The 26,071-nt window shown below is 55.6% G+C and overlaps 1 protein-coding gene and 1 long non-coding RNA gene across 24 annotated transcripts in view; one reads left to right on the top strand and one right to left on the bottom strand.

The window, feature by feature from the left end:
• Positions 1 to 11,439, bottom strand: part of ZMIZ1 (zinc finger MIZ-type containing 1) — a 238,649-nt gene extending 227,210 nt beyond the window's left edge. For 6 of the 23 annotated variants that reach the window (XR_011423454.1, XR_011423455.1, XM_005602515.4 and 3 more), the window contains exon 1: positions 9,697 to 10,314. The gene's annotated coding sequence lies outside the window, so the exon portion shown is untranslated. Of the gene's footprint in view, positions 1 to 7,039; positions 7,090 to 9,696 lie in introns of those variants that run through there. The other 17 variants (XM_014733164.3, XM_070227995.1, XM_070227974.1 and 14 more) reach the window with 9 other exon arrangements.
• LOC102150514 (uncharacterized) overlaps positions 11,408 to 26,071 on the top strand; it is a 126,358-nt gene continuing 111,694 nt past the window's right edge. The window contains exon 1 of the long non-coding RNA XR_001378867.3: positions 11,408 to 11,569. This is a non-coding gene — a long non-coding RNA (uncharacterized lncRNA). The remainder of the gene's footprint in view (positions 11,570 to 26,071) is intronic.

The following is a 26,071-nucleotide window of genomic DNA, read 5'->3' as shown; positions in this document are numbered from 1 at the left end:
TACACCTATCTCATAGAGCATGAGACTGAATGGTTTCAGTAGTGAGGTCAGTGGCACAGGAGGCTATACCCTGGAGGCACTCAGTCCTGTGCCAGGTCTTGTGTGCCAGGGGCCTACCACTGTTAGCGACCTTGGTCAGGTCCCTTCCCCTCCCTTGGCCTCAGTTTCCTCCCCAGTACAATGTCAAGCCAGATTTGAAGCAGGGGTTATAAACACAGATGCCCCCATGGCTAGGGAAGTGACACAAATGAATAGGAATGAAAATGTTTGTGGGCAGGAGGTGGGCAAAGACAGTCCAACAGTTCTGTTCCACTCAAGGGCCAGGGAAATTTTAGACCCTTGGGTGAAGGCCATGGTTCCTACACTGCTTTCAGGTGTCCAAATCGATTTTAGGATCCGAATAAAGCCGTGAACCATCTCTCCAGAAAAATACATGCTTGCAAAGATGTATATGCAGGGTCAGGGGCTCACAGCCCCTGCAGGCTGCCTTCAAGGCCCTTCCTGCTCTGTCAGCTGGCAAGTCTTTGAGGCCCATCGCTAGGGACATGGCAGAGGTCCCACCCCTCTGCCAAGCTGGCCTTGCTTTGGGGACTGCCCAACCACAAACAGATTTGTGGTCTGGTAACAGAAACAGAAAAGGAGGCCAGGAAAAGCGACAGAGACCTACAGGCTTGGGAAGGGGAGAAGACAGGACTGCCAAGAAAGGAGGCTTGGGGGATTTCTGCCTACATGGAAGCTGTCCTTGTCCTCCCCACCTTGAGCAGTCCCCCTGGGAGATCATTCTTAGCATCCTCTGGACTGAGCCATAGATGCCAGACCTGGAAGGGATCCTCTAGCCTGGCATTTCCCAAGATGTTCCACTGATATCTTCAATAGTTATGTTGCATAAAAAAGGGAGGTGGGAGGAGTGTCCTGTAGTTTGGGAATCTGGGTGAGGCAAAGGGTTGGCAGTTTCCCAGGAGAGGGAAGGTATGCTCTGTTGTCCTTCTTTTTGCGGACTAGTGTTTCCAAGAACCCACTTTGGGAAATGATGTCTCAGCTCATGATTTTCAGATGAGGAAACTGAGGCTTAGAGCAGTCTGTGATGGGCCTAAGGTCCCACAGTCAGTGACTGCTCATGGGGACTCTGCACAATAGCTTACAGGTGACAAGGCCCAGTCCCTCCACACTCTCCTCTCCACGTGGGAAGAGCCTGAGAAGGAGGGACTGTTATCACCGGCCTCAGTTTACAGGGAGGAGACGGCTCTCAGGGAGGACCCAGATGCAAATCTCCGCCTTGGACACTTCTCCAAGTGGGACAGCCTTCGCCAGTAGGGTGGACTAAAAGGCACTTTTAATTTATCTTGCGGGGGCCTCTCAAAGATGATCCACCAGCCCTTCCTGCTACAAAAGGGAGACTGTGGATACTAGCAGGGGGCTGAGGGTCAGGAACTCACTGACCTGAATCTCCTCATCTGTAAGTTGGAGGTAACACAATGCCAACAGCTGCCCCCAGCATCCTGGGAGTATTGCTCATGATAGCGACTGAGCACCTACTATGTGCCGGGCACTGTATGCATTCTACTTTCTTAACCTACTGAGATGGCAATCAGTTATTTTTAAACTCTAGGTAAGCCTGTTTTGCAGATGTGGAAACCAAAGTTGGAGAAGTTAAACATAACTCGCCCAAAGTCATGGAGACCTTAAAGGGTGGAACTGAGAATTGACCCCAGGCAGTCTAAGGAGAGCCTAAAACAAATTAGTTGCCCAAGAAATGCTGGCTATTGTGATATTTATGGTAGACTTCAGTAACTTGTTCTAACGACATAAGCGACAGCAGGAGCAACAAAGTGTGACATCAATAGAAAATTGCACCCCTCCCTAACCAGACCACTCAGGACCACTGGGTGACACCTTTAGTACAGAGGAGCCTTCTTGCTGTGACCTGTGGCCAGTCCCTTCAACGCTCTGGGCTCTGGGTTTCTCCACTTACAAAACCAGAAGGCTGGAGGGAGACCCTTGAAGGGCCCTTCCCATTTGCAAATGCCAAGTAAGGGTTTCAGGATCCTTCCCCAAAGGTCTCTATGCCTCATTTGTCCCTCAGCCAGACTGAGGCCTGGCCGGAGCCATGCGCCAGGTTCCCCAGCTTTGGCCAAGGTCTACCAGGGGGCAGGGTGGGAGTCTGGGTGAGAACCTGTGGAGTGGGCAAGGTCCTGGCACCTGGCATCTTCTCCTGTGTCCTGTCCTGAGCCTGCGGGCTCTTCCTCATGTGCTCTCACCTGGGCCTGATGCAGGTGACTCCCAGGGCAGAGAGTTCCCTCCCTGCTTCTCCATCCACAGAGGAAGTGAGAGCAGGAACAAGACGGGGCCATCAGCCCAGCAAAGAACAAAAGTCAGCACGTGGAAGGCTGGAGGCAGTGGGGCGGGAGCGGTGGAGGAGGCCGCCCGTCTTCTTGGGCTAAACAGACTGGGCAGATGGGAAACCTGGCACCCTCCCTGCACAGTTTCTGTTTTATTTCCCTCAAATCTGCAATGCAACCAACCTACTATGTATCTTTCAAGAAATATGCTGCTGGGTTGAAGCTCTTATGCTCATCCTACCCCAGCTGTGTAGGACCTGGGGTACCGCTGAAAATGCCCCATCGTTATTCCCCACTCTGAGAGCTCAGAAACGAACCCTGGCCTCCCCAGGTTCAGCTGGCCCTTCCAAGTCAAAGATGGAACAGTATTTATTTATGAGCTCTGAAGGGTGGCTAACAGGGCTGCGCCTGGCCAACAGTACGCACTCAATAAATGTTTAATGAACTAATGGGCTGGAGAGACGGGGTTGCAGGCCTGGCTCTGTCACTAATTCGCTGCTGCCCTTGGATACATCCAATCGTTTCTTTCCATTCTTGGGTTTCCTGGGCTAGAAAAGGAATAGTCAGACCAGGTAACCCCGATGGCCCCCCAATTCTATACTACATGCTTAGGGGTGCAAACACAGGGAATTTCTGGAGTTGAAGGAGGTTTGAAACATCTCTCCCGCTGCTCCAGAGCACAGGAGGACAGGATGTGACTGCTGGGGGGACCTCCTGGGTAGGGGTTCTGAAGGCGCCACATTTCCCCACCCCCCACAAGCGCCAACCTCTGTGGGTGGATGACTGGAGGGTTGGGAATGAGAATAGGCGTAGGGCAGGAGAAAAGATAGGGAGTGGGTGCTATCTCCATTTAAGTTAGATGCCAAAAAATAATTTTGGAAGAGCCATTGAAAGGACAAAGAGATTGTACTTTAACACCCTCCCCCCATCAGAGCAGCTTTGCCATTTCCTGGCAAAGCAATAATCTGCATTGAATTAGACCCTCCAAGAAATCAGGAATCTGGGAAAGTCTGGTGGGGGAGGAGGGAGAAAGCCCTCACGTCTGAGAGCCCTGGGAGAGGCAGGCCTGAGTCCTCAGCAGAAACTCTGGCCAGCAGAGGTGACAGCATACGTGTGAAGAATACAGGCATGTGTGTGTGAGAGAGAGAGGATAGGGAATGCCAACTAGGGAATAGGCTTCAGGACAAATGACACCCCCCAGCCCCTATCTCTGGGGGAGGACCTCTCTGGAGGGTTCTCTAGCCCCTGGGCAATTCCAGACCTGCCCTGAAGTCTCCAGGAACAAAGAACACAAAGTCAGACCCAAGTCCCAGACACCTTGCCACTACCAGCCATCGCGAGTCCCTGCTCCTCTGCAGGCCTCAGTTTCGCCAACTGTATAGTGAAGGGTTTGAGCCAGATGATCTCTAAGGGCTCTGCCTGCTCTGACAGTCTGCAATGATAAGATTTTACGGAAAAGTAGAACACTTCCCATCACTCAGGCCCCCATCCCAGAGACCTGGGAAGGGAGTCCCCAGTCCCCAGCCGGCTGTCTAAGCCAGGGCTGGGCAGAGTGAAGTCCCCACACCGTCTGTCCTCAACAGCCCGCCACGGCTGAAACCTTCAAGTGGTTACAATTACAGCTGGGCTAACAGGATTAGGGGAGCATTGAAATCTAAGAAATCTAATTAGCTCAGACACCCCAGCCTCCCCCAGCACAATCCAGCAGTAACCCCAGCAGCTAGGTCTCACAGGAGGGGCCGGGGGCCCTCTTGGGCTACAGTCGTTACCTGTGCAGGTGTGCCAGGCTGGGCCAGGCTTCCTGGGGAGGTGCCAGCTCAGCCTGCAACCTGCTCTGGACCCCAGCAGCTGTAGCCTTGTCCTGGGGTGGCACTCAGATGGGCTCCAGAAAGTCAGGCGCAGGGGTGTGCAGAGCAGGCAGGCTATGTCCAGGCAGAAGGAACCCAACGGCCCTCACAGGGCGGCCACCCCACACTGCCTGAGGACTGACTCAGCCAGAGGCGGGGCAGGTTGAGTCAACGTCTGTATCTATAGAAACAGCCCAGGGAAGAGCCTTGGCCTGCACAGGGACCTGAGGCCTGGAAACATCTCTGCTTCCTGCTCCAGGGCCAGGGATGGGGCTGAAGCCCCATGCACAGACACATGTGCCCCAGGCAGTCATGGCAGGATTTGGGGCTCAGAGCACACTCTGGCTGTAAGACACTGACCCAAAAGAAAGAGACATAGCTGCTGGGGGTGTGGGCATATGCTGCCAGATGTGGGGTCAGGGACCAGGTGAGGCCTATCTGTGACCCTTCCTGGGCACAGCTCTTCCTCCTTAACCTCAGTCCCCCATCCCCCATTCTCGGACTTCACACCAACTTTTGCACCTGTGTCCCTGCCTGGGTGGTGGTCTCGGAAGGCAGCAGCACACAGTGTTGGCATCTGTAAGGCCTAGGGTTGAGTCCTGGCTTAGCTATGTGTCATTTTACCTCTCTGAATCTCAGTTTTCCTCTCTGTTAATGGGGGTAATTCCAAATGGTAGCTAGCTTCCACTGCTGTTACGGGGGTTAAACAGAGTTGGAAGAGTGCTTCTAATCCACCAAGTGCCATATGAAGGCAAGGGGCTGGGGTCATCACTGTCTTCGTGCACCCCGGGGCAGGCAGCCAGCCGGTGGTGGTGGTGGTTAGTTAGTTATTTGGACTGATCCTCCTGCCCTTACTGGTCTGGAAGCTCCTACAGAACAGGAACTGTCTTATACATTCTGGCATCTCTCACAGGCCACTGTCCTCACACTGTAGACTCTCAGGAAAGCTCTGTGGCACCAATTCTGGGCCCCTGACCTGACCCCACCCCCATTATGAATCTCCTTTCTTCTCCTCATATCCCATCTAGGAGAGAAGGTGCCAAGAAGCACACCTGGCCCACAAACACAGATGACAGTGAGCCCCTCAGGCAGACCCTGCCCACTCCCCACAGATCACTCCCAGTAAGGGCTGGAAGCAGCCACTTGAACAGTGTCGCCCCACCCCACATTGGTTGGCCTGCCTGGGCACTGGTCTTGAATCTGTGAACATTTAGGAAAGAATGAGTCTGTGGTCTAAAGGACACCCAGCACCTCAAGCCCAGAGTGAGGGTCAGGGGGGTTGATTTCCAGAAAGTATGCCATGCAGCAGAGTCTTAGCTGCCCAGTGAAGGAAGAGGCTGCCCATAGGTGGTGAGTGCCCCGTCATGGGGGCATGCAAGCCAAGGCTGAACGATAAGCTGCTAGGGAGGTAGGCTTGGATGGGAGAGCAGCTTCTAGACCTCCAATCGAACCCCTTTGTGCTCCATCCATTCTGCACCCAGAGCCTACCAAGCCTTCAAGGGACACATGCCCAAGGCTCCAGTGACAAAATCTGCCTCATCCTCACAGTAACTAATTGGGATGGGAAGGGTTCTGCCCTTAACCCATTTTACAGATAAGGAGACCGAGGCCCAGCAAAGTGAAGCTACTGGCCCAAAGGAGCCAGCCAGCTGAAGCCTCCTGACACCTATCCCCCATCTCCTCAGGTAATGGGAAGACTCGCATAATTATCTTATGTTTCTGGACTCCTCCCTCAGATCCTGTGCCTGGGACTGGTTTTCTCAGCCTCCCCTCATCCTCCCCGAGGGCAGGGTCCAACATCAGAATCACCCCTGGTGCTTACAGCCCAGGCAGACTCTGCCTTTCCCGTCCTCAGGGGCTCTAGGGACAAAGAGCTCCCCTCGGAGGGTGTGGACAGAGGCCCCTGTGTCCTGCTGAGAGGTCAGAGCAGTCACCAGGCAAGGCTGCATCAGGATTCAGAGTAATCAGAGCAGCGCTGACTTTGCTGTCCACACAAAACCGAAGGAACCTCATAAAGATGAGGTGGCGATAGGAGCCTGCAAGGGCCCTCGGGAACAGTTATGAATGAAAATGTAGGGGACCTAGTCACAACCCGGCAGGACCTGCTTCCTGGTTCTGTGACAGAGTGCCCAGAGAAGCTTCCAGAAATTAACTTGTTGGTGCCCAAATTTCTTACACCAATGTCTCACCCTGAGGCTGGGGTCACAGCCACTGTTGGGCCCTGGCCAAGGCCAGAGAACTCAATATCTGAGGCTTTACACACAGATACTCCTGTGACAAAACTTTCAGGACACAGCAGCCTCAAAGTGTCTTCCTTCCTTATCCGCCCCCCATCTCTGTCAATCAGGAAAAAAGTGAAGTCTGCAACTCTTCTCAGTTAGGTCCTTTCCTCTGCAATTTTCCAGGATGGAGTCAAAGATGGACACCTGTCCTATGTCAGGACACAATCTGGGGGCCAGGGATGGCTATAATGTTGTGTTACTGTTGCTAGGGAGGATGTGTGTGAGAGAAACCATGGTTCTGTGGCCAAACCGTACACTCTCTGGACCTTTCTTCACTTTGCTCCTGCCTGTGTAAGGAACAAGTATCCTCCTCCCCTTTTTCATTAGGAGGAAAAAGGGACATTTTGTCCCCACAAAGAAGCCAGCCACCCTTTCTGCATACACAGGGCTAGTTATCAAAGTTTCCTATAAGTCCAGCAATTTCTTTTTCCTGACTCTTCTTTGTGAGCCATACCCTGAATGCCTCCAAAACCCAATCCAAAACCATTTAAAGCCCTTGAAAACGCCCCACCGCCCACCCCACCCCAGTCACTGCCACCAGCTCTCAGAAGTCTTCAGTTTTGAGACTTACATGTGAAAACAGCATTTCATAACCTCACGACTTGGGACAAGGAGATTCTTCTGTCCTTTGGGGAAAAACAAAACCCAACTGACATCATAAAACTCAAAAGAAAACACCATCCCCCTCCAGATGCATTCCCTTGGTCCCAAAGTCACACGTGCTCTGTGGCAGATACGGCTTTCAATGTGTCTTTTGTTTGATGCTGGTGTTTCAACATCCTCAACTTGAAGAGAGAAAGGTCAGCACAAGGCCCGGGGCATTCACAAACCATACCATCAGGGCCAGGCAGCAGTGGGCAAGCCAGGGGCCAGGAATTCCCCCAACTCTGGACCCCTCAAAAAGCAGCCAGGACAGAGAAAGTTAGGGGCTTGCTCCGTCATCTAAACTTCCCTGATAGCTTACAAGCAACTTTGAAACTCCCGGGACCATACAAAAGCCAGTGAGGGCAAGTCGGAATTCATCAGCCAAGCTGCCTATTCCCAGCCACAGCGCCTGCCTCTTTATCTCTACCTTCAAAAAAAACAATAATAAGCAAACCCAGGCACCTCTGGGAACAGCCTCTGGCCTCCTGCCCTGCCCTATGCAACCAGCCGGTCCTCACACCCACAAAGGAGGAGGAGACGGCACTGGTTAACCCTCTGGTCTACCAGGCCCTGTTCCCAGGTTGCAGCAAAGAGACAAACTGTTGCTCAAGAAAATCCTCCAGAAAATCCTTGGCACCAGGAGGCAGCTCCCAGTGGCTCCTGTCCTGCACCAAGCCAGGGACTTCCATAGCTGGCTTCCCACTGCCCTTTTAAATCTGTGGGGTTGGGCCCTAGTCTCCCATGCTCCAGGCTGTCCTCCCAGGGGCCAAGGCAAGGCAGGGAGGAGGAAAAGGCTGGCCCAGCCGTGCCCTCACCCTGCCAGCCCAGCCGCCAGCTTCTTGGAGGACCTCTGAGAGAACATTTGTTTGGGCTGCCAAGTTAAATCTTCCTCCCTCATGTCAGGGCATTGGAAAAGCAGTCAGGGGAGAGGAGAAGGGGGAGAGTGGGGAAGGAGCAGCGGGAGGGAGAGATGGGGGAGGGAGGGAGACCAGCAGGCTCTCAGAGCCCCAGTTACTCGGGCACTGCCTGCCCAGAAAGCTTGCGGCTCCCAGGCAGGAGCTGCCGGGACTCGGGACACCCAAGCAGGGGCCGATCAGCCAGGCCTCCAGGGGCAGGCGCTGGGTGCCAGACGCCCTTGGCCTGTGCCGGGAGAAAAGCCCTCACTGTATGCCCCGCTGGCTGGGGCGAGGTGGAAAGGGAAAGCAGAGGAGGAAAAAGTTGGTGGCAGGTAGAGGGGTAGGGCAGGGCGGCTCTGCCTTCGGGCTGTCCCTGGGGATGGGTGGGGGGGCCTGGGTCGGCTGCCCTGGCGCGCTCCGGCTCGCCCGCCCTCCCGCCCGGGTTGTTTACATTCCTGGAGTGTCTTTTAAACCCGGGGTTGAGGCCGGTTCCTGGCCTTCTCCAGAGGCTCCGGGGCAGTCTCCCGTGAAAATCTGCTGGCGCACAATGGCCTCGGGAAGGCGACCGCCCCTGGCTCGCGCCCCCGCTGCTCCCGGGCGGGGAGCCTGTCCTCCACACCGCGCCCTCTCCCCGCCCGGCTGGCTTCCTGGACAGATGTCCCCGGCGGGCGAGGGGGCGACGCGCGCCCGCTGCCCGCTCCCCAGACGCCGAGGCCGCGCTCCCCACTGTTTTTCTCCCCAGCCCAGACGCCAGCAATGTGAAACAGGCTTCCAGAGCCCGCCCCCACCCCAGTTCCAGTCCCGGCCAGGCCCCCCAATCTCCGCCGGGCCCGGCCTCCCACTTCCCCGGGGCCGCCGTCGCCGGAGACGGAAAGGAAGAAAGAACACGGGGAAATTACTTTCGTATTTGCAACCCGCGCGCGCGCACACACGCACATCTTCCCTCTGGGCTCCCCTCCTGGCCGGGGCAGCCCGGCCCAGGGGTTGGCCTTAACGCCCCTCCGGCTTTTAAAGACCTACAGGAAGCCCCTACACACACCCCTTGGTGTTCCCCGTTGGTACCGTGCGCCGCGTCTCCCCGGGCAATTCACACACAAACAACTTAAGCGCGCGCCCATCTCCCATTTACAAAAGTCTATGTTTTCCTTGGAAATTCAGATGCACAACTTAACACCACCACCCCTTGCCACCCCGAAATCTGGCGCCTTCCCTGGTGGTTCTCGTACACACAGGCGCACAACTTCGCGTCTCCCCGAAGGAGGTGAGAGAGACCGAGGTCGTCCTTCCCCGGTCCCTCCCTCCCTCTCTCCCCGAATCTCGGTCTTGCCTGGCCCCCGGGTGCTCGGAACGAGGGCTGGAGGCGCGCCGGCAGGAGGCGGGCACCAGTTCCGCGCGCGCACAACCGCACTCACGCCCCGCACACCCGACTACCCTTCATCCTCGCGCGCAGCCCAAGCCGGCTCCACGCAGCCTGGCGTTCGCCGGTCGCTTGGGCCTCTGTCCCCTGCCGCCAAGAGGAGCGCAGCGGAGCCCGGCCGCCCGCCGCTAGCCCGGCTCGCCTGGCCCCCGCGGACCCTTAAAGGGAAAAACCTCAGCACCCAGCGCCCCACGCTCGCACCTCAAGAGTCCACGGGAGCGGGAGGAAGGGCCGGGGCCAGCGGGCGCCTGCGTCTGGCCCTAAACTTACCGAGCGCTGCGAGAGCCGCTGCCGCCGCTGGAGGACGCGCCGCTGCCACTGCCGCCGCCGCCACTGCCGGGCAGGGCCGGCTCGGGCCGGGAGGAGCGCTGCGAGGTCGCCGAGATCGGCTCCGCTCCGGCTCCGGCTGCGCGCCGACCGGGGCTAGGGTCACTGAGCTGCGCCGGCGCTGCTCGTTCGCTCGGCCGCCCGGTCGCTGCTCGCCCTCTCGCCGCCCGGTCGCTCGCTCTCCCGGGCGCCCGCCGCCGCTCGCTTTTTTAATGTCCACAGACAGTGAAAAGGAACTCGGCGTTAGGGGGTGAGTAAGTGAATCAACTCGCCCGGAGCCGAGCAAGTTGAAGTGTCAGATTACATTGGCTATTCTATTTCCAAAGGGCCCCGCGCCGCCGGCCGCCCTCAAAAGCCGGCGCGGAGCTACGGACGGAGCGGAGCGCCGCGCCGCAGCCGCCAGCGCTTGGCTCGGCTCGGCTCGCGCTCCCTCTGCGCTCTGGCTATTCTCGCCTTCTTTCTTTTTTGCCTCTTTCCCTCCCTCACCCTTCCTTTTCCTTCTTTTGCACTCTCTTTTATCCGCTCCTCGATCTTGACCCTCTCCAAGCGTCTCCTCTCTATGGCTCTGACGGACTTCGCGCGTCAAATGCCTCCCTCACCCCCCGCCATTCATCTCTCTCTTTTCTCTCCCCCTCCCTCCTTTTACTCCCTGACCGCCCCCCCCCCACCCCGTCCCCGTCCTCCCGCGCAAGTTTAGAGTAGAAGAATAAATGCTGAGCCTAGGAAGGGACCACATTGGAAAGGGGGCTAAATTACCCGGCTCACCGGAGTGCCCCCTTCGCTCACAGGCCCTGACTAGTGTGCACTCGGGGCCGCTAACGCTGTCAGGTACCTGAATTGGGGGTGAGCCAGTTGCTAACAAGATCGCCAAAGCCCTCCTCTTGCAGGCGGCTTTGGAGTTACTCTCCAAGCCCGGGGACTGGCCAGTGGGGCAAGCAGAGGACTGCTCCCTGCCTCCCCGCCCGGACAAGGGCGATACTGAGGAAGGCTGGATCGCGGTCCCTCGGTGGCTGGGAAGGAGCCGCGCGCACGGTCTGTTCCCGGCACCCTGCGTGGTCCGGAGGCGCGTGGATTCCTCGAGGCCCTTCGGAGAGCGCCCTGGGCACAAGGCGCGCGGGCGTGGCGGGGGCGGTGGGACCCGGGCCCAGCCCCTAGTCCCGGGCTGAGCACTGCCCCAGGGGCCGCGGGGAGCGAGGGCACTCACAAGGCGCAGTTGGATGCACCTACGCTTGGGTTCCCCTCTCGGACCCACCCCCGAGAGCACCTAAGTGCGCACCCACCTTGGCTCAAGTCCGTTGCCACTTACATGGAAACTCCTACACAAACGGCACACACATTCGCGCCAACTCAGTATTACAAACACGATTCCACACCCACACACGTACAGTTTCTCTCACAAATATGCCCGTATACACGGCCATAGCAAGCACACTCACACAGACACGCAATTGCACACACACACTCATTGCTGTACAACCCCACATACACTCAAAAAACAAAACACGAGATATTCCCGTGTTCAGTAAATCCTCACGTTCACGTACACATACAAACACGTCCCCCTTTTCTTCTTCCACACTCCTTCCCCACTCATGATTTGAGGCAGCCTCCGTCTCAAATCATAATCAGCTCCTGCGTAGCCCGAGTTGGACACACACAAGCCCGCGCGCCCGCACTCCCCTCCCCGCACAGGCGGAGGCGGCTGCGGCCGGTAGCCCGCTTCGGATTCCAGGTGTGGCGGCGGCTCCGCGCTCCGTGTTTTGCAGCCCGCCGCAGTGTCGGAGGCGAGGCGAGGAAAGGAGCTGGAATAACAAAGGCAAGTTGGGGAGAGCACAAGGGGGCGCAGCCCTGGTCGGGCCGCGGGGGGAGTCCTGCTCCGCCAAGGCTTAGGAGGCTGCAGGGTCTGGGGCGCCAGCAGCCGGAGGTGGGGAGGGAGCGAGGGTGGGGGTCGAGGGGCGGAGCCGCGTCGTGACGTCAGAGAACAATGACACCGCCGGGGGCGGACACCAGGAGGCAGCCGGGGCAGGGGTCCCCACCCCGCGCCGCCTCCCCTCTCCCCTGGGCCTGTGACTAGCGGAAGACGTCCTGATTGACGAGGCCCGCTTGGGAGCGCGGACGTGCCAGGCGGACTCGCGGATCACCCCTGGCCTCCTGGGCAGTGATCAGCGCGGACTCTGGGCCAACGCTGGAGCAAGCCAGAGTACCCTCCCAACACCCGCAGTTTAGAACCTCCTTCAGAGGGCTTCTCTGACCTGGGCTTGAACTCCTTCAGGGCCAGCGAGATCACTTCTTCCACCATTGAGGGAGAGGAGGCACAATAAATTTGCCAGCCCCGAATTCATTTTCAAGGCTACCTAGCCTGACAGGCAGCAAACTCAGCCTGGATTGCTGAGGGCTCCGAAGACTGCAGCTCAGGTCCCCAGGGGCATGAGGGGGATGCCAGCAGCCTGCTTGATTTTCCCAGGGGAAATTCTATATCTTTATGCCTTTAAGTGTAAGGGCAGGCATTCTTTTCTGGGCCTCAGTCTTTTGATCTGTCACATGGGCTGTTATCATCCTGCTGCTCCCCCACAGGTGGCAGCTGAGCATTCCTGGGAAGGGTGGATGACCAGGAAGCCTCCAGACTTCTAGGGACCCCAGCACATTCTTGTGAGAGGGAGCCCCTCAGCCTGTGGATGGCCCAGGTTCATAAGTAGGAACATGGAGGTAGCCTGAGAAATCCTTTAAGTCCTGACCCAGGACTGGAAGGTGGGAATTCAGCTTGCTGAATGGTGGCTAGAACCATAGCTGCCCCCTCCCTGAGCAATCCATAGTATTTCAGCAGCCAGAAAACCACCCCCACCCCAGGTCGAAAACCTCAGGACAGAGTTTCTGGGTGTTTAAGGACCTGGAGGGCAAGAATCAAGCCTCAGCCAAGAACTAGACCAATTCTTGTTGCCTTGATGACCACCTAAGTCAGGATGCTTGGTCCTCTCAACATTTCTGTCCAAATCCCTCAGTGAGTGACAAGGGCTCCCCATCTCCAGGAAGTGGGGGATGCAGTTGACCTTGGGGGTGACCACTCATGTTTAAAAGCTCCTGTCCAGAAGACACCCCACCATCACCCCAGTTCCCTTTACATCTGAGATCTAGGAAGCTACTGCAGAGGGCAGAGGAGCCAAGCCCAGAATACAAAGAAGGCCCAACTCTCTGTAGCATGGAGCCAGGGGTAATTTCAGCTCTTTCTAGCCATGAGAGTGTGGCACTTGATGGCAGCAAGTCCAAGAAATCTCACCTGGGCCTTGGGTCTGCCCAGGCCTCCTGGGGACCCTAGGCTCTAGTCCTTGGGATTCAGGCACCTGCTGTCTCTGTTCATCTTTCAGGGAAATAACAAGACAGATTGGATCCCTGTGGGGTCTTGGAAGAGGCTATGATTTATTTAGTACCTACCGTGTGCTGGGTACTGTGGCAAGGGCCTCTTAGTGTTAGCTTATTGAAATCTCACATGGCCTTGAGTTAGGTGCTGTTACCATACCCCTTCACAGAAAACTGCACTGCTAGTGACTTGCCCAAGGTCCATCAGTATTTGAACTCAGCCTCTCATTAACAGTTTCCTGCTGGCCTCTTAGCCCCAGCTCTGCATCCTCATCCATCGACTCTCTGTGTGTTCCTAGGCAAGCTGCTAGCCCTCTTTGGGCTTCTGTAAACCGAGGGCAAGGTCTTATGGTCAGGCTTCTTTGGGGATTGTGTGTCCTGGGCCCCCACCCTCTTGCCTTGGCCTCTGTGGGCCTGGAGGTCTGGGGGTGAAGCAGAGAGGGAAGTGCTTTCACCTCCCAGCTACTGAGAGCTGGAAGATGGATCCCACTTAGCCAGTGCAGGCCCATAATTCACCTGGCTCCAGAGGCTTCAGCGCCCCATGCAGCCCACACTCACCTTCAGAGCAGACTCAAGTGCTATTAATTTCCTTTCCCTCTGGGAGCCATCAATGGGAAAGAAGACCTGGGCCCAGGGTGCTGGGAGCCAGGCAATCCAGGGGACCAGAAGAAAGGTGGTGGTGGGAGGCCGTAGGTCCTGGGGTGAAGCGGAGGACCTGTGCAGGGTGTAGTGAGCACAGCCTCCTCCGCCAGGGCCCTCGTGGGTGGGGGGAGTCTGGCACATGTGGGGGTGATTCCTACCTATCCAGGACTGCCTTCTCTGTCTCCTCTCTCCACCCCTCCCTGCCCAAAGGGAGCCAGGGCACTAACATAGCAGGAGGAAAGCCACATTAATGGAGTGCTTACTGTACACCAAGCACTTTGGAAATAATCTCTCGTTCCAGCCTCTCTACAAGCCACAATTCCCCGAGGAAAGAGGCTCAGAGAGGTAAAGTGACCTGCTCAGGATCTCATAGCTATTCAGTGGGCGGGCCTGGGATTGGGCTCCAGTCTGGGCTGGGCCTCAGGGTTGAGAATGAGGACCTGCTTTTTTGTCACCACCAGCCTATGGTGCAGACAAGGTGGCCTTCTGAGTACTTTGGGGTGGAGTAAAGACTCTCACTCACCTGCCAGGGAATGATCAGGGTCCCTCCCGTGGCAGTGCAGTAACGGGGAGCACATTTATCCTTCACACCTTGGTGGATCCAGGAGGCATTTGGTTCGTGCCCAGCTCTGAGGCCTGTGGCTCTAGGAGTGGGTGGTCGGGTCCAGCAGAGAGTGGATGTGTCCTTCAGCACATCAGGCTCCCTTGGTCTGCCTCCTCCCCATATTCTAGTCAGATTGCCCCTCCATTCTCTGACGCCACCCCTTCCCAGCCTCCTGGCCTTGGCTTTCCCAGGCCTTTCCATCTGGCATGCTGTCTTCTCAGTTTCCAACATGGAGCTCTGCCCCATGGTTCCAGACCCAGCTCCGCCACCCCGCCCCCTTCTTCCGATAGGAGGCCCCAGAGAGTAGTCTGAGAGCCTGACTCAGGAGCTGGGACTCCTTCGTAGCCAGCCCACCACTGCCCAACTTGCTGTGTGGCTTGAGCACATCACAGACTCGCTCTGTGCCTCTGTTTCCCTGTCTGCCAAGTGAGAGGGTATGTGACACACATGGGATGTCCAGTGGCACTTTTGCCTCTGATTGTTTTGTGATCCTGTAGGTCTGAGTCTTTGACCTTTGGACTGAGCTACATTACACTTTAGGGTTTGAGGGGGGCTCTGCTTTGGGGATTGCTCTCTGAGCACCCCCTTTGGCTGGGTAGGGACAGGAAAACCTCTGTACACAGAGGGAGCTGTCCAGGACCACGACTGTCCAGGACTGTGAATAGGTAATGACCTTAACAGCTCACTTCGTGGGGTACCTCTCACCATCTGAGCCTCCCTACAGCCTGTTTACAGGTGATGACACTGAGCCCCAAGGGGAGTTGGTGGCTTTCTCATGGCCACACAGCTGGGAAATGTCAGAGCTGGAACAAGAACCAGGTCTTCTAATCCAGCTCTCTGGCCTACACCAGTGCTGCCAGAGGAACCATCTGGGAGCTAGTGCATCCAGCACTGCTGGGGGAAGTCTGGGACAGGCAACCAGAGCAGGGCCAAGCTCCTACCTCTGTCCTGACAGCTCCTGTGCTGTGCGGGGAAGATCCCTCCTCTCTGGCACTGAAGTGGGTGGGAGAAGATCTCAACATCTCCCCTCCTCACCTGCACAGTGGTCTTCCAGGCTCCAGGCTCATACCCCTTGCCCTGACCCTGGTGTGTAGCCACACTGGGTAGCTTCCAGAATTGCCAGCATTATATACGTACTTTACCTCCTCCTGTTCTTTCTGCCTCCTGGGACACACCCCTCCCAGCCTTCAAGGCCACATCTACAACCACCTGCTCCAAAGCCTACCCTGATGACTCTAGATGTGCTGTCTACTTGGTCTCAACCCCCCATATGCTGCTGTCTCTGCCTCCAGCGTCATCATTATCATCATAGCAATGACTTATTAAGGTCTCATTATGTGCCAGGCATGGAGTATCTCATATACATGAATGCCTTTAATCTTCACATGAGCTGATTAGTAGTAGTAACTTTTCCATTTGACAGATGAAGAAACTGAGGCACAGGGAATTTCATTTGCCCAGCATGACACCTCACCAGTCAGGGAGGTTATTTTGGTGTGCCCCCATGTCCCCCCGCCCAACTGCCCACTGAGACTGCAGGACATAGGATGGCTCACTGCTCTATCCCATCACCCAGCGTAGCCCTGAGTGACTGACAGGCGGTCAAGTGCCATGGGAGATGCAGGGAGCACACAATGATGGACCAGACCCAGCCCTCCAGGAGCTCACAGGCTATCAGGAAGGACTGCCCACACCAAAGTCCACCTAATAGTTTGGGGGAAGGAGAGGAGTCGGCATTGAGTAGGGTCTGGAAGGCAAGCTCTGGTGGGGGCTATGGGGAAACAGACCAGAGTGAGGCATGGACCTGCCCAAGGTCACATAGCACTTGTGAGAAAGCAGTGGGATTGGGACCCAGGGCTCCCAGTGTGATGTACCTTCTTGAGCCTTGTAGCCAGTTTTGGGGCCCCTGGGTCCATGTTCTTTTTCAAGGACACATGGTCCCAGACGCCTCCACGATACCGAGCTGTTCAATGAGTGGCTCCATCCTTCTCTCTCCTCTATTAAAATTTTTAAAAAAGAAGAAAGAAAGAAATCCAGCCATTGTTCCTGACTGCAGCTGGTGCCAACTAGAATCCTGCTGAACAGAATAGAGCTGAGAGCCCAGCCGCCAGGGGCCTGGCTGCTGACACAGGGCCTTTCTATTTTGCTTTCGACTGGGGGCCCAGGCTGACGTTGCAGCCCCTCTGTGGGCACTCCCTCCACCTGCCTCCCTGGCCCCAGCTCTGAGCCTCCCGCTGCCCTCACCCTCTTGGCAAAAATCAGATGCCACTTTGGAGGGCTGCAGGAGAACTGCCACCCCTGCTTTCCTCCTGTGTCCACCCACAGCCTGGGGTGAGCTGGGCCTCCCTCCCTACCCATCTGTCCCTCCACCTTACCAGGAGGGGCCTTTGGATTCCTGTCTGGAACCATGGCAGAAATCCTTCCTCCATGGAATAATTTGGAACACTGGTTTGATTTCAGAACATACTGGGACTTTTCATCCCACCCCCACCTGACTTGGCAGGTGCCAGTCCAAGCTCAAATTGCCATTAAGGCAATCTGCAGTCGTGAAGGCCTGGGGGTTGGGAGCGGGTGGGTCGGGTGGGGTGGCAGCAAATAGCTCTGCAGAGACACAAAAATGCTTTGTTAAGTCACTGGTTCCCCTGCCCTCTCTGCTCCAAGAGACTCGGTCTTAAGAGGAAAGGGACTCCCCAAACTCTGCCTTGCTGTCTTCCTTCCATTCTCCCCTCCTGCCCCTTTAGAATCTTGAGCTCTGTTTTGCAACACTCCCACTCTCTACCCCACCCCCTGATCTGGTCTGGCCCCGATGACCCCAAGCATCAGCCCTAAGGGAGCAGTAGCTTGGCCACCATCTAGTCTCCACCGGGAATCTTTGGGCTTGGCCTGGCCATCAAAGCCAGCTTTCTGAGCTCCCCCCTTCCTCCTATGAGGACAGCACTTTAGAGTTTGTAAAGAGCACTTTGTCTTATCTGAGTACCACAGCAGCCTCACAAGACAGGCAGAGATTGCATACCCTACTTGGCAGAGGAATAAACTGAGGGTTCAAGAGGCCCAGTGGCTTGGCCGAGGGCATACAGGGAGGGGCAGGGTTGGTACTTGGACCCTGGTCTCTTGATTCCATGTCACTAAGCAGGAGTGGGGAGCTCCTGCTTACCCGAGCATTCAGAGCATCACCTGAGTGGTAATGCTCTCAGAGGATGGCATTCCCAGCTTTCCAAATGCTGCCAGGAGACAGGATCCCAGACATATTGATTCATTCAACAAATATTTATTGAATACTTGCAATGTGCCAGGCACGAGACGAGGCACTGGGACTCCAACAATGAGCAAAACTAGATCCATGCTTATATTCTGGTGGAGGAGACAGACAACAAACAAACTGTGCAGGAAGACCTCCCTGTCCCCACCAGCCCAGACCATATGCCCTGGAAGGAGCCCTGGCTGGGGGGCTGGACACACAAATTCTAGTCCCAGTGTTGCCCCTAACTCCCTATGTGACGATGGGTGAGGTTTCCCCCTGTGAAATCTGCAAGCATGTGGCTCCTCACACATTTCCTCCCTGCCCTGTTCCTGGCCTGAGTCAAGTGGTTAATGATTTCCTGGCATGAATAATTACCCTGATTAGTTTTTTCTTAAACCTAACTTTTCATAGGCTCTCAGAGCCAGAAGGGGGCTTCTGAGGTCATCTAATCTGAGCCCCTCACTAAGCAAGAGCCTCTTGGCCTCATTCTTCCCAGGAGGTGACTATCTCTGCTTGCGTCCTTCTGGGAATGGGGAGCTTGCTCCCTCACATAGCAGACACTGCTCCATGGTATGCTCGTAAGTGTTTAACATCTGGCTCTCCAAAGTGGGGAAAAGCTGATTTGTAGAATTTGCTGATTTCCATGGTGTAAATACTCCCACCATGGCCAATTTCAAGCTGCCGACTTAACAACCAGCTAACACAGTTCCTGAAAATTTAACAATAGGTTCTTGTGAGCCAGTCCAAGCCGGCTCAAACACACCTCTGCCCCACCCCACAGAGAAGCCCTGTCCAGCTTTACGCGTTGGGAGGTTCTTCCTGGTATTGAGCAAAACATCTAATTGTCAGGAACTCTGGCCTGGAAGTCCTGAGCTGTTTCTCTGGGCTGTCATCTGACAGGGGACCCTTGGCCCCTGAAGCTCTTCAGAGGACTGGAGGAATGGCCCTGTCCTCCTGTGAGAGGGCAAGTTCCTGGGCCAAGTGGGGTCAGGGGACATCCACCCTCCCTCCCTGCCTTCCTTGTCTTCCCTCCTTCCCTCCGTTCCACAGATATTTATCTGGACTCCGTGATACGTCAGGCCCTGTGCCAGGTGCCGTGGACACAGAGACCCGTGTCTTTGCTCACACTGGCCGCTCCAAGTAGAAAGTCTCCTTGCTCAGCCTGACCACCCTTGAGGCTGTACTCAGATGTCACCCACTCTCCGAAGCCTGCCCTGACCTCTGACCCTTCCCCTCCAAAGGCAGGCAGGTCCCGGCCCGCCCTGGAACCTTATCGCTCCGCTTGGCACTTATCACTTTCTCCCTCGGATTACAGCTATTTGTGTACACGGCTTATCTCACTGCCAGACTAAGAGGCAGCGCGGGCTTGTCGAAAGAGCATGGACTTTGGAGCCCCACGACCTGGCCCTGAATCCCAGCCCTGCCACTCAGGTCTGTGAGCCCTCTGGGAGCTCACACCACTCTTTGTAGCCTCAGTCTCCTTATCTGTAAAGTGGGGCTGGTGATAACTACTTCCAAGGTGGTTTGACCATTAAATGAGGTTAGAAATGTAAACCCCCTTTCCTGTTCCCATCTGGACCCCCATCCTCCTAGGGACAGAGATTGTGCGCAGTGCGTCTCTGCATTCTCCTGGTGATAACAATAACAGTATAAATATTAACAACAATGACAAAGACTCATGTAGCAATTACTGTGAGCAGGATGTTGTTCTAAGAACTTGCATATGTTAACTCATTTCGTTCTCACACAACCTTGTGGCATTGGAACTATTATTCCCTCAAAGAGATGAACAATCCGAGGCACAGAGGTCAGATAACAAACCCAAGGTCACACAGCTAGTGAGTGGGAAAGCTGAGATTTGAATCCAGGAGAATCTCCTCCCTAGCCTTCACTGTTAGATGCTATGTTATGTGATCACGGTACAAGAGCTTGGAGCGGCTTATATAGGAGCTGGTGGGGGGTGGCCCACGGTGCACCCCAGCCTGTGGACATCGTTGCCCTGACCTGTGGGGTGGCGGTGGAGGTGTACAGAGAAGCTCCTGGTCTGCCTCTAGGACCTTCCAACAGGTAAAGTGGTTAGTGCTGAAGAGAGGAATGTTTCTAGGTCCCTGGAGGGCAGGGCACCCACAGGCCACTAATGGACAAGGCAATGAGAGAAGGCTTCATGGAAGAGGTGGCATTTGCGGTAGGCCTGGACAAATGAGGAGGATTTGGACAGGGGTGGACAAGGCCAAGAGAAGAGCAGGAGCAAAGGTATTGAGGTGGGAGAGGTATATTACGGGTTGATTTAGGTGTCAGGCTAGATATTTTCCTGCACTCTGGTGGGTGGTGAATGTGGGGAGGACTGTCAGTTGCCCAGTCTGTGATTCAGGAATGGGTGAGGGAACTGTTTCATGGGCTTTGAAAGCCAGTACAGACCCTGAAGAGCTGAGAACCAAGTGGGCTGTCCTAGGGGCCAGCTCGGCATTTTTCTTTTCTATAAGCTACTCTGAGATACCAGAGTCCTGGTTCCTGAATCCAGCTCTGCCTCTTGGTCATATCGCTCCATTTCTCTGAGCCTCAACTTCCCCATGCAGAATGGGCATGAAGCATGGACCTTGCCAGCCAGTTGAAGGATGAAACAGCGCTGTTAGTGGGGATGTGCCTGACACTCGTGGGGCAGGAAGTGGGTGGGAGGTACTTGGGGGGATGGGCAGCTGAAGGGGAGGGGTGGGAGGAGCTTCACATGCATGGTCAGTGAGTGCCAAGCCTGCCAAGCTGGCTCAGGTTGTGCCTCGTGATTCTTCCATACCACATGCTCCATTTTCTGGCACTGCCAAAGGCTGCCCAGCTCTACTGGCTTAAAAGCAATCTGAGTCCGAGGCTTCTGCAAGGACGGCTCCTGGCAGGCTCTGAGCTGCCCCTGTTTCTCCAGCCACCCCCACCATACCCCTTCCAGGTAGCACTAATTGTACTAACAATCCTTTGAGAGCATTCATTGCGTGCCAAGGGCTCTTTTAAATGCTTCCCTTATTACCTAATTTAATTCTCACAAGCACACTATGATTACCCTTGTTTTAAGTCAGGAAACTGAGGCACAGAAAGGTTATTGCAGTTCTATGACAGGCAAGGTGAAGCTTGAGTGTTGGAGACAGCCTGTGGAGTCTGGAAGCAGGGCCTGCCTGCAAGATGGTTGTCTGGACCCCTTGTGGCTGTTTCCCTGTGAGAAAGACTACGATTCTGAGCCCACTTTTCTCTTCTGCTCATTTCAAAGTTCTCACGCAGCTCCTCTGTCCACACATGTGCCTATATGTCCGCACATTTGACACCATGGTCACCCAGACTCCATAGACACTCACACATGAGCCTCACCATCATAGATTCACAGACACATGTGCAGGCACTGTGCCACCTTGCCACAGATACACACACACACACACACACAGCACGAGTGGGCCTTCAGACCTTGTGGATGCACTCACACTCACATGGCCACACCAACTGACAGATACACATGTGAGTGTCCCAGTCCCTTACACACTCATAGATCTCTCTCTCTCTATCTCACACACACACACGTTCCTGTGTCCCTGAAATGACGTGGTGGGATCTGTGAATTCACATAGCATCCCGCATGCACTATGTCCAGGCTCCAGCCTCTGAGGCTGTCCCTCCGGCCCAAGCATCTTCATTCTTGTTCATTCAAGCAGATGGCTCCAGAATGTGTGCACACTGCATCCACTCTTTACTTCAGGTCCCGCCCAAATCATCGCCCCTGTTCTGCCTCCCGCAGTGAGAACCAAGCCTCAGGAGTGTGAAAGGGACTTGAGGGCGGGTAGTTACCCTTCCCCCAACCCCAGCGGCTGCAGAGTGGAAGGAACAGCAGGAAGAGGAGAGTGAATTAATCCTGGCCTGGCCTCCCTACCCCGGGCGCTCTGTGATGCTAATTCCCTCCGCCTTTGATCCAGCTCAGGCCCCTAACTCTGAGCAGGAGCAGGAGCAGGCGCTGGCCTGGCCTGAGTTGAGGGCTGCCCTGGGTGAGGCCTGGGCATATCCCCTGTGTGGCAGATGGGGGTTTCTACCCTGGGGGAGGGTCTTGGGGATTAGAGCTCTGTCACTGGCCCTGGCATTTACAATGCACTCTCCTTTCCAGAACTTTCTCATTTTCTCTCCTCTCCAAGGGGGCCCTGGGGTTCCGCTTTTACTCAGGAGCAGAGTGAAGCCTGGGACTCCAGAGCTTCAGGGCCGGTGAGTGGTGGGTCCAGACCCTGAGCACAATCTTCCCACCTCCAATCTCACCCTGTTTCCACTGAGGGTCTTTGTTCTGTCAATTTTTTAAAAAACCAATATTTATGGAGTATTCACTACACGCCAGGAATGACCTCATTCAGTCCTCATAGCAACTCTGTTATGGTCCTACTTTACAAGTAGGAGCACTGCTCCATGTAATTGTGCTGTGGTGGTGAAGTCTGGATTCAAACCCAGGACCCAGGCTGGCCAGAGCCCTCACTGTACAGAGGGGACATTGAGATCCAGAGAGGAGAAGGGACGTGCACAAGCCCATACAGGAAGTTGGCTGGACGTTCATCCCCTACCTTCCTAGCTGCACCTGGCCTTGTTGTGGAAATGACTGGAATGTTCTATGGACCCAGTGGAACTGGGACCACATTCTAGGCCCCTACACTTCCCCAGAGAAGGGGATGGGGCACCTGTGAGGATGCCAAGCTCAGGTAATCATATAGAGGCATCTCAACCAATCTGGACTTGAAACAGCCCCATAAACTTGGGCATAAACACAGTTAAAACTTATATAAAAGACTGTTTGTAAGCTATGAAACACATTAAAACGAACGCGCATGACCACTGTACTTCAGAACTAGAGCATTGAGGATGCGGGCAAAGCTCTGCCCTTCCTGGCCCCTCACCTCCCAGAGGGAACCACTACCTTTGCAAGGTCCCTTCATTTCACCCTTCCTCTTTTTAACAAATGCCTTTAGCACCCAGTGGGGCGGGGGGTGGGGGGGGGGTGGGAGGGGCGAGCCCGGGGCTAACCACACTCCTGAGACACTGAATTACATGCTGCATTCCCAGGGGAGGTGCCTTCTTTCAAGGGAAAGAGGAGCTTTGAGGAGCCACTCACATTCCCACGTGCCCCCTCCCTTCAGGGCTGCCTTCTGCACTGCTGACCATGCTCAGAGCTTATTGGCAGTGTGGTGCCCTGTTTTGCCCTCTCAGTCTAGACAGGCCTCTGAAAAGGACACTTCTTCCTGGTATAGCCAGCAGAGGCAGGGCCATGTCGCCATGCCTTTGCATAAGCTGTTCCCTCCACCTGGAATGCCCTTCCCATCTGGTCTGCTTGGGAAACCCAGCTCCTTCTTCTAGGTCCAGCTCCAAGGTGTTGTTTATTGGAGGCCTTCCCTGCAACTCCCATCCCCTCACCCCCAGCAGAGGTGATGTGCCCTCTTCTACCCTGTCAGAGTCCTTGGACATCCCTCCGTCAGCCCTTATCCCAGGGCAGATGTTGTAGTAGCTACCAAGAGCAGTCTCTGTCCCCTGATCCCAGGCACAGCCTGGTGCCAGAGCCAGGCAGATGCTCCCAGAGTGACCGAGATAGACTCTGGATGAAGGTTACAGCAGATGGACATCATGTGGAACCAACCCCAAGGTCCTAGCCAGGTTGCTCCAAGACCTGTCTGGACAGGGAATTTGGAGGCAGGGCTAGGAGGAGACTCTGGGGCTTGGAGCTACGTTTTACTCATCTGCTGTGTTGATGTGTGTGTGCAAGACACGTGTGCAGGCCAGTGGGTGAGTGAGGTCACAGGAGTGCGCACCTCCACACAGTGCTTACACGTGCATGTGCAAACACATGGCCCAAGTTCACAGGTTCTGTGGAACATGCAGGGGCGCTTCCTTTTCCTACATTCAACTCCCGCTCCTGGACAAGCCTGTCTTCTCTCTGAGCATCATAGAGCACATGTTTATAGAGGGCTTGCAGTGTGCAAGACCTGAGGGGTTGGGCAGAAGAGTGTAGCGGGCAGCTGGTCCATGAGGCGACAGGAATGACAGAGGGTTCACACACCGTCTTCCTGTCCTGCTCCCCCTGCCCCCGTGCAGTAGCCCTAAAAGGCAAGTGCCACTGCCTCCACTTCCCTTATGAGGCCCCTGAGGTCCAGAGGCCAGAGAGGGGCACCACTGGAGACGGGAGGATGAGACCAGAGGCCCTGTCCCCAGGGCTCAATTCTTGGTCCTGGGTGCCAAATGGTACAGGGCCTGACACAAACCCAAGGGAAAACTGGCATTGCAAGTGGCCACCTAGAATCCTCCCCCTCACTCTCCTTTCCCCCTGATGGAAATGGCACTTTTTGGGTGATATTTCACCGAGTATCCTGTAGGAGGGCACCATAGCTGTGAGCAGCAGCAGGGATTAAGGGTAACTCTGAGCTGAGTCAGACGGGGCAGTGTGGGACAGCACCAAATGTCTGAACTGGGGACTGGGCACCCCTCCACCTGACACTCACACACACACATGCACAGATGCATGCATATGCACGCACAAATAATACACACGTGCACACATACACATGTGAGGGTGTTGGGAGTTGCCTAGGGTTAGACACAGCCAATTTTGGCCCTCTGCCTCCCTGCCAGGTTTTCTCCTTTAACTCAGACTGCCCTAAAAGGGGACCTATGGCTGCCAGTTTTGCTGCTTGCCTCCATCTGAGCACCAGAAACCCTGGTGGCTGAGGGTGATGATCTTAGTGGTGATTAGGTGCTTCTTCTGGAGCGTCATGAGCCTAGCCTTCCGGTGGGAGGGTGATGTTATCCAGCGTGAATATGGGGGCCGGGTGAGGGAAGATCACTGTCTTTCCTTCCCCAGCACCCAAATGCAACCCACAAGGCCCTGAGCAAAGGCTTCTTTCCTGTGATAAGGATGGCAATGTGGCTTGGCAATCAGAATCTTTGGCTCTGGACTCTGATGGCACTGGGCAAATCCAGGATTTCTCGCTTCCAGCTGTGGGGCTGTGGGCAGGTCACTTCACCTCGCTGAAGCTCAGTCCTGAACCTGTACCAAGAGGATGAACACACTCACTTCATGGTGTTTGCAGATGGTGACTCTGGCCAGTGCCCAGGAAATGGCAGCTAGGGTGGTCAGTGCTTGTTCTTGTAAGTGCCCATGCAAGGCCAAGCTGTGTTGTGTCCAGACCACCTGAACCACAGGAGCTGGGCCTGCCTTGAGGAGAACTGAGCTCCAGTCCTGGCACTGCCCCACCAGCTGGGTGACCTTGGGTGTGTTACTGGCACCCTCTGGCTCAGCATCCTCAGCCCTAAATGAGCACACCAATCTGAAGGTCACATGCAGCTGGAATGACCAATCAGATGGGAAGGGCCTTGCAAATCACAGGGTGTGCGTCCTGTTTGGGGATGCTGGAGGGGAGGAATACCCAGTGTTCTGGCCTCCAGGTGCCCTGACGGGTGCACATCTCCCACAGAGGGGAGAGCTATGCTCTTTTGGGGACCATCTCCGAACCCTGCACTGGTCCTCCCCACAGGTCCATGAGCTGCCAGGTTGGAGAGCTCTTTCTCCGGGAGTCTGAGATCCCTTGAAGCTGGGAAGTTCATGCTGGATGGGCAAAGGCAGCCTGGATTCAAAGCGTCTCTCCAGGCCCTTAATTACCCTTCTTCACCCATAGGTGGAATTTCCATTCAAAGAGCTAGAGAAAGGTGCCAGGGCTGCCACTGGGGACTGGGGTTCCCTGCTGCCTTTGTGTGGCAGCCGCCAGCGCGGCGATGGCACACAGCTCAGGTTTCTGACTTTAATGATTTCCTGAATTCATTCTGTTTCCTACCTCAGGGAAAGGAGGAGAGGTGATCCTCTTGAAAATACACGTAATTGCTTTTATTTGATTTTTATTAAAATGCGTTCAGGAATAATGTGATTGCCCCCTTTATTACATTGTTCATCAATCTGGCATGGGGAATCAGTCTGGAAAAATCAGTGGGTGCAGGAGCCTGGTGTGCAGCAGCTCGCCCTGCACTGCACGGGCCAAGTGGCTCTGGGAGCCGCAGCCCCGTGGTTCCCCTCTGGGGAGGTGGGGGAATGACTCCAGTAGGCCCACTGCATGGCAGCCCGCAGGAAAGGAAAGCAGCACTGAGTGTGGAGTACAGAGTGCTTCCACCCCCAAGCTGCTCCTCCTCTGTGCCTCCTCTTCCCGCCTCTGAGGCACAGAGGCTCTGGAGCCATGGTGGTCTGCCTCCGGGCACCACACTCCCCTCTGTTCCCCCAGCTGCCTGCACCTTTATCATAGCCTCCTTGCTGGCCTGACCATCTGCAGGCTCAGGGCCCTCACTCTACCTTCCACGACCCACCCAATCCTTCCATCTTCTGCTCAGAAACCTTGGTGGCTCCCAGGACCCCTTTCCTGCCAGGGCTTTTTGCTTTGGGACCTTTGCATGCAGGGGAAAGAACACACCTCTTGTTAGACCCAGTCCCAATCCTT

Source organism: Equus caballus, chromosome 1 (genome assembly GCF_041296265.1).
Source record: "Equus caballus isolate H_3958 breed thoroughbred chromosome 1, TB-T2T, whole genome shotgun sequence".
Classification (NCBI taxonomy): domain Eukaryota; kingdom Metazoa; phylum Chordata; class Mammalia; order Perissodactyla; family Equidae; genus Equus; species Equus caballus.
The sequence above is the reverse complement of the archived record's forward strand: the minus strand, read 5'-3'. Positions and strand labels throughout refer to the sequence as shown.